This window comes from Silene latifolia, chromosome 1 (assembly GCF_048544455.1).
Source record: "Silene latifolia isolate original U9 population chromosome 1, ASM4854445v1, whole genome shotgun sequence".
NCBI lineage: Eukaryota > Viridiplantae > Streptophyta > Magnoliopsida > Caryophyllales > Caryophyllaceae > Silene > Silene latifolia.
The window spans coordinates 152,103,842-152,114,264 of record NC_133526.1 but is presented as its reverse complement, the minus strand read 5'-3'; positions in this window follow the sequence as shown (position 1 = coordinate 152,114,264).

Genomic DNA, 10,423 nt, shown 5'->3' with positions numbered 1-10,423 from the left:
TTTCATTTATATAATAATTTTTTATTTGTTAAAAATGCATTATTTAAATGACATGTCTAGGAACATGTCCAATTTGTCACGCAATACAAATTAACAAATTGACAAAGTTAAAATGGCTCCATATTATACATATGTGCCGTGTAAAATGGGAGAGGAAGGAAAATTTATGTTTTGTTATTTTAATTAGTGGGAAACATTATCATTGCCTACTAATTATAGGCTTTTAAGCCTACACTCTTGCGAAGAGCAACAAGCAAAAGCATTGGACACTCTACCCATGCTAAAACCGGTTGCCTCCCCCCTTATACACTCAAGTAGTGTATTTTTCCTTTACACACAAATTCATTCTTATTAATTTACAACTTGAGAAAGATAAATCTCTTTAGTTTTTGTTATTGAACAAAAAATAAAAATCTCACAAAACTCTTCCTCTTGACCGAAATTTTCAGGAGCAAAACACAAATTATTTTGTGTCTTTTTAAGGTAGTTTTTATTAATACTAGTCTTATATTAATTTAAACTATTAAGGGTATTATCTTGGTACAATCTTTAGGGAGAGATTCTATACTTGAATCTTGTTTATCCATAAGGAAAGCTCAAGAACTAAGTAAGGTAGGTGACCTTACTAGTGCCCAAATATCCAAAATATCAAATTTAAGGAACCGTTTTTCTTTACTCTTGTATTAGTTTTGCATGCATAAGATCTTTAACTAATTTTATGACTAAATTAGTTATTCACATATTCAATATGTAAGCAAATGAGATTAATGAATCCCAACAGTCCTCACCTGAAGCACGGTTGGTCCTGTAAGAAGATCCGCTCGGGCTGGCATCAAGACGCTCGGATCCTGGCTCTGGGACGCTCGCCCTGAGCTCAGGACGCTCGGATCCTGGGACAGGGTTATCTCTTGTTCTTTGTTTCCTAACAATCCATTGGGATTGTCTTGGGGATTCACGGATCTTTCATCATCGCCCATTTTACTTCATTTATTTGCTTAGGCTTCTAGTGTCGATCTCCTCTTCGATGCTTGGTCATTAGATGCGATCCATTTAGCTCCATTTTACTCCATAAATACAAGGCTAGCAATCCTCTCCTACCAAGGACACAAAACCTCAAATAATATGCACAATGGAAAACTAAAGATAAAAAATGACCCTAATATATGCTAGAAAGCATGGGAACGAGGTTAATTCGGGGACTAAATGTGCTCAAATATGAGTCACATCAAACATCTCCAAACCGAACCTTTGCTCGTCCCGAGTAAAGTGGTGACTAAAACTATTAACTTTATTTAAACTCGCCTACTAATATAGCCGATATGAGACAATTAGCGGGTCTCGCTCCACTCCTTCAACTCACAACAAGACATCTATGAGGTAAGACGCCTCCATGCAAGGCAAGGTGGGGCTTGCCAAAATGGCGATACATCCAAGCATTAAGCACACAAAACAAGTAATGGATGCATCTACAAAAAGGAATAGCCACTTTACTCATCTAAGTGGCGGAAATTATCTAGAAGGAAGCAATATAAGGGTACACACTCCATTGTAGATATGGTTTCTTCAAGTTACTAAGCCTAGGAGGATACCAACAAATCACTTCCAAGTTGTGTCAAGCTAGGGTACCTTTGTCCTCAATTGCTAAATGCTTTTGTTAAGAGTAGACTCCCTATGGTGTTAGAAACACTGTAGGATCGCGGAATTCCCCTTCTTGCCTAGACAAGAAGAAGGGTTGTTCCCTCTCCACCATGCACAAAAGTAGGATCAATGGAAAAAAGGATCAAAATGATTTTGAGTTTCATAATGGGAGTTTGCATTTGATTTTGTTATTCCCCCCAATTCTTTTGTGGCATTTGACATTTTTCAGAACAATTTTTTTGCCATTTTTTTGATGTTTGGCATTTTGATACTTGACAATTTTCAATTTTTGCATTTTTTTTGAACATTTTCAAAGTCATCCTAATTTGTAACGAGGGTTCTTTTATTTGAAGCATAGAGTTTATTTTTGTACTCCTCTTTTCTTTGATTCAATTTGCAAACTTCTTGTTTTTTAGTTTTGATGCTTGAACTCAAATTGATAATTTTTGTGCCCATTCCCTTTTTATTGACAAAATATGATAGAAGTGGAAGATTGTTGCATGGTTTCAAGGGTCACCTTGGAATAAACAGTAGCCAATGAGTTATCACACCACAAGGTACTCTTGACTAGGCCTTAGTCCATGGGTCAAAGGATACTAGCATGACACATCCTAGGGTGTTTTAGAGGTATTCTAATGAGCAAAGTCTCAAGAAGAAAAAGTATCTACAAGGGCTTTATATACATTTGTCAAGCTTCCCAAATAGATGTTTTCACAAAAATTTTCCTAAAATGCAACTTCATGCCATGATGCAACTAACATATATACAACCTAATGCAAATGCTTCTATTAACTAGTATGCTATATAAACTAAATGCAACTCCTAGAATCACATTGGTTTGTACTGCATCAAACAAAAAGAAGCCACATAGTCATTAACATAGAGAGGAAAAAGGAAATTTGGCAAGATCATACCATGCGGTCTTCATATTCCCCATGCCTCGGATGTGGCGTAGTCGATCCAATGTGATAAGAGTGACGAACAAACACAAATATATACAATATATATAATTTCTACACTACAAAGGAATGAACATGTTTTTGGATGTTTTTAAATTTTCAAATTTTTATGGTTTTGTTTTTATGAAATGAAAGAACATATTTTTGTATTTTTCGAAATTTTTATATTTTTGATTTTTTATGTTAATTTAGAATTTCCCATCCCCACACTAGTATGGGCATTGTCTTCAATGGCCAATACGATAGGAAATTATGCAATGCAATCTATATGAAAATGCATGATTTCTACCCTAGTATGCAAACTATATGACATATATACAAGTGATGCAATCTAATCTATCCTATATGATGCATGCTTTCGATTAATTGGAGAGCCAATTTAAATTGACTCGTATTCCTTGTGTGTGAACTTCCCCAAACCAATCAAAACACTATTTCTAGTGTCAAAAAAGGGAAGTTCATGCACAAGGCAAGGATGCAACGCATGAATTCTAATTGTCATTTTGGATTTTGCAAACGGGAAAAATATATGAGACACCTCAATGGAACCGAGGTGGGAGTCCTTTGAACAGTGCTAGGACTCCAAACTACCGAGAGCCAAGATTGACTCTACAAATGATCAAGATTAAAATTTAAAACAAGAGATAAAACCAAAGCTAAAGGAGGTGTAGGAAACTCACAATGGAATAGGTTGAAGTTGAGTAATCAACCCCGCACTTGTGGTATCCTCCAATAGGCCTTGTCAATCATCAATTGTCGCTCATTGCAACATCATCATAACCGGCCTCATCACCGCCATCATCATCGGAATCGTCACTTTCATTATCAATTTCTTCATCATCCACCTCCACTGACCCGAAGGATTCACCATTTTCATTATCATCATCGGAACTTGAACCTTGCTCTTCTTCTTCTTAGCATAAACCAATACCTTCACCGTCTTCAACAACAACAACCTCCTTTCCATTAGCCACCCGACTATCCTTTTCGGCATCTTGGGAAGCACTAGGGAAGAATACCTCCTTATCCGCCCAACCAGGCAAAGGACATGAAGGATCAAGAAGTCCTTGCCTAACTAGATGTAGTAGGGGTGGATATTGGGCACGGTAAGCATTCACCCGGTCATCATGAGCTTCTTTATTCATATGTTGCATCAATTGGGTCAAATAGTCATTGCCTACCACGACATTAGAGCCACTCGGTTTAAACTCTTGGTAGGCAAAAGGATAGGATGGAGTCACAATGGTAGAGGAGGAGGGCTTTGCAATTGGATCCCTTTGTTGCTTTATTATCAACTCGGCTTCTTTGGAGACGGGCAAGAGGTAGTTTGGTCTGCGGACGGAGATACGACAAATCTTGTTGGGCAAGACAATGGACTTGGCTTCCTTGATGAGCCACCCATATTTATGGTCAACATTGTGCAAAAGGGAAATAATTAGAGAACATAGCTATGCATAATGGTAAATAAAGCAAGAACAAAAGATAAAGAAATAATAAACAACATGATAAAAAGAAATGTGCAAAAGGGAAATAACATAAAAGAGAGAAAATAAATTACAAGAGTTCGGATCCGGAAATGGAAGAGCAACGTCGAACAAAATAAGAAACAGAGGAAAAGTTGTATGAAGGATGCTAAAACCTAATTAATTCTCTCCTATTTATAAGAGAGATATTTATTTTCCTAAGATACGATGACAAGATATTAAAATCTTGCGTCAGATAGAAAAGTACTCGATCGAGCACTTTCATATCACTCGATCGAACAAATCCAAGCTAAAACCTCTCGATCGATTACTTTTGTTGCTCGATCGAGGACCTCCAATTAAGCACCTTTCTATCGAGTAGATTGGGTGGTCGATCGAGTGGATTAACCTCTCGATCGAGCAATGATCAGCGCGTAATTCCTGCTTCACGCACTGAATTTCAAACGGATGCCATATCTTCGTTACTTAATTTTCACATCCATTTGTTTGGTACGATGCGTTTCATGAAATCATTTTTGGGTTGTTTTCACTCGGTGTACACATATGCATACATGTTATACAAGTAATGTCAAGGAGGTAATATGGTAATTGTTGGTCTCATCATATATATGTTAAATTGTTTCGTAATGTCACGATTATGTCAAGTTATCATTTCGTGTAGTGTTTATATCTCGTTTTGAAGCTGAACTTTGGGGACGAAGTTCCTTTTAAGAGGGGAAGAGTAATGTCGCATGAGAAAAATGATAAAAATATGACAAAAATATCTTGTTTTGAGTAGGTTGTTGGTAAAAGTTTACTATGTTGTACTCCATTTTGTTAACTTAAAATTAAAACTTTGGTTGCGTGAAGGTAATGTACGTAATTGTTAAGTAAAAATTTATTAAATAATTTGAATTGTTAAATTGTTGTGTAATATAAGTGTTATGTAAATAGTTTAAATGAACGTTGAATTAATTGTTGTATAATTGACTGGTAATTTACTATACATTGGATGTTAATGATTAATTGTTGGATGAGTAAGTAGAGTATTTGTGCCAGATGTGTATGTTATGTGTGGTGTATGGAGTTATGCGGTGTTAAATTTGGTTGGTATAATGGAAGTAGCAGTTGTGATAGTATGTTTTATCGTGTGTAATACGTGGTTGATGACTCGATAGGGAGTCGAATTTGATGGTCATCTTCGCATAGGTAGATGATGGTGATGAGTAGTCAGCGTAAACAGATGGGTGGTATGTGGGGAATGGTTATGATTGTTCTTGTCGGGATGAGTTGTCGACAGTTACCTTAGTTCATGTTACACCTTGAGTTGTGGGGGATGATGAGTTGAATTTCGGGGACGAAGTTCTTTTTAAAAGGGGAAGACTATAATACCCGCCCTGTTAGGGACCCGTTGACCATCGTTGACTGACCTTAGACACATGTCTAGACCTTTGGAAGCCTTACTAGTTCGATCTTGTGTCATAGTAAACTTTGAGTTTAGGAAGCCCGATCTAGCAGTGCTGCTCCATCAAGTAGCTCTGTGACTCGATCGAGTAGAGGCCACTCGATCGAGTAAGTCCCGTACTCGATCGAGTAAGTTGTGTTCAGCGGTGAAATATAAATCGTGAAGTCATGAAACCAAAATTAGTTTTATTTCATTTCTCCTAAACCTAATTGCGGACACATCTCTCTCCTTCACCAATCTTCATACTTTGGAGCCCTTTGTGAGTTGAGACACCATGAGGATGGGAAGCATGAGTGGGGTAGCGGTCTTGTCACCAGAACAACGTGTATAGGTAAGTCGTGATCATCATCATCGTTTTCCTTAGTTTTGGTTGTGGTTGTGGTAGTGGTAATAGGATTTGTCATGCTATTTGTAATAGGTGGTAATGAGGGTTGCTTGTCGTCATACGATCATATGCGGTGTTGCTACGAATTGCTAAAGGTAGGTTGTCCTACTCAGTACTGTTGATTGTTTAGTGTGTCGGTTGTGTTGTCTAATTGGATTTGGTGTTGTTGTTGGTAGTATAAATTGGTTGCAGTTGGTTGTTGTTGTTTGTCTCTGGTTCGCGAGGTGTGCCCTCGGCTGAGTGGAGTCACTTGCGGGAGTGGCTTCACGCCATTGATTCGCCCCTTGTGGAACCCGCCACAAGAGGGATGTGCACATTAAGGAAGATGGGTTTGCGCTCGGTAATGATGAGCAGGGCTTAGGTGGGAACGGCTGCGGTCCGCCCCACTGGCGGTGTGGGTTACTAGTTGCGGTCGTAATCTGACAAGACTTGACCTTCGGGTAGTCAGAGGAGTGATGGGTGTTTGGAAGTGGTGTTGGATGTATGTATGCTATAATTAGTGTTTTGTGTTATCCTTCAGTTATTGACCTTGTGTGGTGTTGGATGTATGTATGCTGTAATTAGTGTTTTGTGTTATCCTTCAGTTACTGACCTTGTGTGGTGTTGTTTGTGTTTCTTCTTTTGTTGATTGTGCCTGCCATGATTCATTATGGTGAGCATTCGGTCTTAGCAGGTATGGATTTGTGGAGCTTAGCTGGGTGCTGTGGAGGGACGAGTCTATCACGAGTCATGGCATGGATAGTATCACGTAGTTGGTAGTCGTTATCGGTTGTACCTTTTTCTTTGTTGAGTTAACTTGTAATAAATTTAATTGTTCTTTTATTGACGTTTGATATTTACTATTTCTCGGGGAATCGAGATGGTAACGCCTTTATCTGCTGGGGAAGGTCTTGTTAAGGCTCCTTGGTAGATGGGGGTGTTACATCAACAATCCCGAGAAAGACGAGTCATCTAGAAACACTGCTGGTAAAGGAGAAATCTGGTGGGAGAAACCTAAAAACGGTATTCTAAAGCTAAATTTTGACGGATAGAAAATAGGTGGTAATAAAGCTGTTTTACGATATTTTATAAGAGATCATAATGGCAAAGTCGTTCTGTTAGGAGCAAAAAAAAGTGCGGGTTTAATAGTATTCTGGTTGCGGAAGCTCTTGTTGTAAAGGAAGGCATTTTAGCAACTAAATACATATGAATCTCAAAGTTAATTTTAAAAGGTGATAATTTATGTGTTATTAACTCAATTCGTACACTTGGAAAATTCATTCCTTGGAAAATATCTAGTATATGATCAATGATGTGAAATTAGACCTTCATTTTTTCGATGAAGTGATAATTAAATATTGCTTTTGTGAAGCCAATAAGGTTGCTGATTTTATGGCTTCTATTGAGCATTCTTATCTAACTCTTTCGAGGTGGTTTGAAACTCGGTGGCTTCAACCGACTTCACTCATTCGAAAAGATGAGATAGGTTAGTCTTACCCCAAAGGATCAATCTAATTTTCTTACCTTAACCAAAAAAAAAAATACAGACCACGCTGCCAACCTAGGTAGCACGGACACGGACACGGACACTGACACGACACGGACACGCGATACGGCATCTCATGAAATTTAGGACACAGGACACGTCATTTAAATTTAATAAAATATATATTTTATATTTATTTATGTTCGATTTTATTTTTGAAAAAGTATTTGAATAATAAATTTAAATAAATGAAGGTAAAACTTGACATTAATTATAACTCATTCTCATTTCCAAAACTAAAAACTAACTTATAATCAACTATTTCGACATCTCATTACTAGTCTAAATAACATCATTTACCGCTAATTCAACTTATTTCTCCACCAAATTCAACCATATAACAATTCACGCCATTTACCTTAAATTCAACTTGATTCCGTTTGAAGGTGTGTCCAAATATCATGGACACGGCTCAAAATACCATGGACACGTGTCGGACACGTGCCCAAATAAAAGATGAAAGTTGGACACGGCTTTACAAGTGTCCGACACATTTTGACGTGTGTCCGACGAGTGTCGTGTCCGACACGGGTGTCCGACACGGGAACGCCGATTAGGAGGAGTGTCCGTGCAACCTAGCTGCCAACTATAGATGAATAATAGCTTTAATAGTTAGACTACAAAGTTTCGCTTGCGCCCTGGCCTAGGCGTAGCTTCGCCTCTGCTCTAAGACCAAGTATCATTTCGTCAAAGATTAACAAAGAGAAGGTGAACTCAATCTAACTAACTTGCATGTCGCAATACAGCTTTCACCAGAACATTGCCGTAATAAAAATTTGAAGAACTAAGGTAGAACCTCGGAACACTAGATTTAGATATCAAGGAGTAGTGTTGAAAGCAAGAATTAATTCAAAAATAAAACTCGCATTTGATTATTACTAGTTCTTAGAGGTTTCTAATAATAGCTAAGTACAAGGTTAATAGCTGCTGCTAAGTTACGTATATAAGTAGTGTTTACTATCCATAGCATACCTTCATTAAGGAGTTCCGCATGACTTCTTAGTGCTTGACAGCAAAATGAAATCTATAACAAAAACAATAAAATTACTACTCATATAAACTCATTTCTCTCCTCTTTAGTACTTTATATTTTCTTACTAGAGATATTTTAATGGCGACTTTTTGTACTATCGAAGTGAATAAAAGGAGAGTTTGCTGTGTAGTTTCGTCTATTTTTATCGTCATTTTTCTACTTTGTCTGATTTTATACTTGAGAATGGTGGCGGTCCGTTCATGCCCATCAAACTGCAAAGAAGGCTTCTATTGTTTTGCTTGTCATCCAATACTTAAAGGAGGCAGGTGTGTTAGAAGGGCAACTACGAGTCCATTTCAAATCCTGGTACACTTCATTTCTATTTACTTGTCAAGAAGATCAGAGCAAATTAAACAATAAGAATGTTTGCATGGACGTGCATATCAATCAGCATGTTTAATTTCTTCGTCTGTTTCTCATTGATGATTAAGTTGCTGTTTATAGTGCATGTGTTGAAGGGCATACCATAAATCTTCTATAGGTACACAAAGTCTTAGTCGTTGATGAAACTACGTTACTTGAAGTAGGAAACACTTTATATAGCTAAGTAGTCAATACTATATATTAATTCCAGAAACCAAGGGACTTCAATGTAATTAAAGAAAGTTATACAAATTAATTATACTATATAGTTTTAAATTACTAGCACCATGTGATGGACCCGATTAAGGGATCTCAATGCAAATATTATATAGTTTGGGTTAAAATTAAATTATATAAAAACTTGGTAATTTTCCTAAATATGGTCAATTTTCTTAAAATAAAATAATTAGTTAAGATGGTCAATTTCAAGGAGATTAAAAGAAAGAAAATGCTTGGTAATTTTCCTAAATATTTATAAAAGACTAGAAGATAGTCAATTTTCTTAAAATAAAATAATTAATTAGTATAAACATGCATACTTATGATATTAATTATTATCATCATAAAATTATATATTAAATTTAAAATCTATGCAATTTTATTAAACTTTATAATTTATGAGATGTATATAGATGTTAATTATTTAACATACAAAAATATAATATAAGTAGGTTATAAATAATTAAAGTTAGATTCCATAATATATAATATTGCATAATTCTTTCGATATGATTTAATGCATATATGTAATATATTTATATAAATATATAATCCTCTTAAAATTGCATGCCTAAGTAGTAGAAGTAATTTTGTCAATAAAGAAAAGAATTGTAATAACATTGGATATAGTTATATGATAGTAATCACTCATTTGAATAGTAAAAGTAACAATATTATCAGCGAGATTAGTGAAAGGGGTAGAAACAACAACGGGAGTAGTGAAATAATCAATATTAATGCGGTAATAGTGAAAGTAACAATAATTACGATGGGGGTAGTGAAATTATCAATATTAATGCGGCAGTAGTGACAGTAATAATAATTACGGCGGGAGTAGTGAAAGTAACAATGATTACGGGCAAGTAGTGAAATGTTATTACTATTGTTTCAGTAATAAGAGTAAAATATTAATAGCGGGAGTAGTGAATTTCTCTCAAAATTTATTTCATCGTAATGTTAGGATATGTCATAGAAAAATATATTAATGATAAATTTATGGGTTATGCAACTTTAAGTAATTTTATTCAATGAAAAAAAAAATTAATGGTAAGTAGAGGTAGTCCGGGCGAAGCCGGGCACCAATACTAGTAAATTATAATAATAAATGCCTAAGATATAATTTCCTTAAACTATTTTCCTAAACCGCGTTGTTGTTTGCGCATGAATATCGACATCTTGAGAGTATGATATTTAAGAAAAATAATAAGCAACCCGAAGGAAGAGAGCAAAAAATGTAGGGGTGTGCATTTTTGTCATGAGATGGGTCTCAAAATTTTACTCCCTCCGTCCCTGTCATTTGTTGTCCTTTTTCATTTTGGGGTGTCTCGATCATTTGTTGTCCTTTATATTTTAGGAATGCATTTGATGAACAA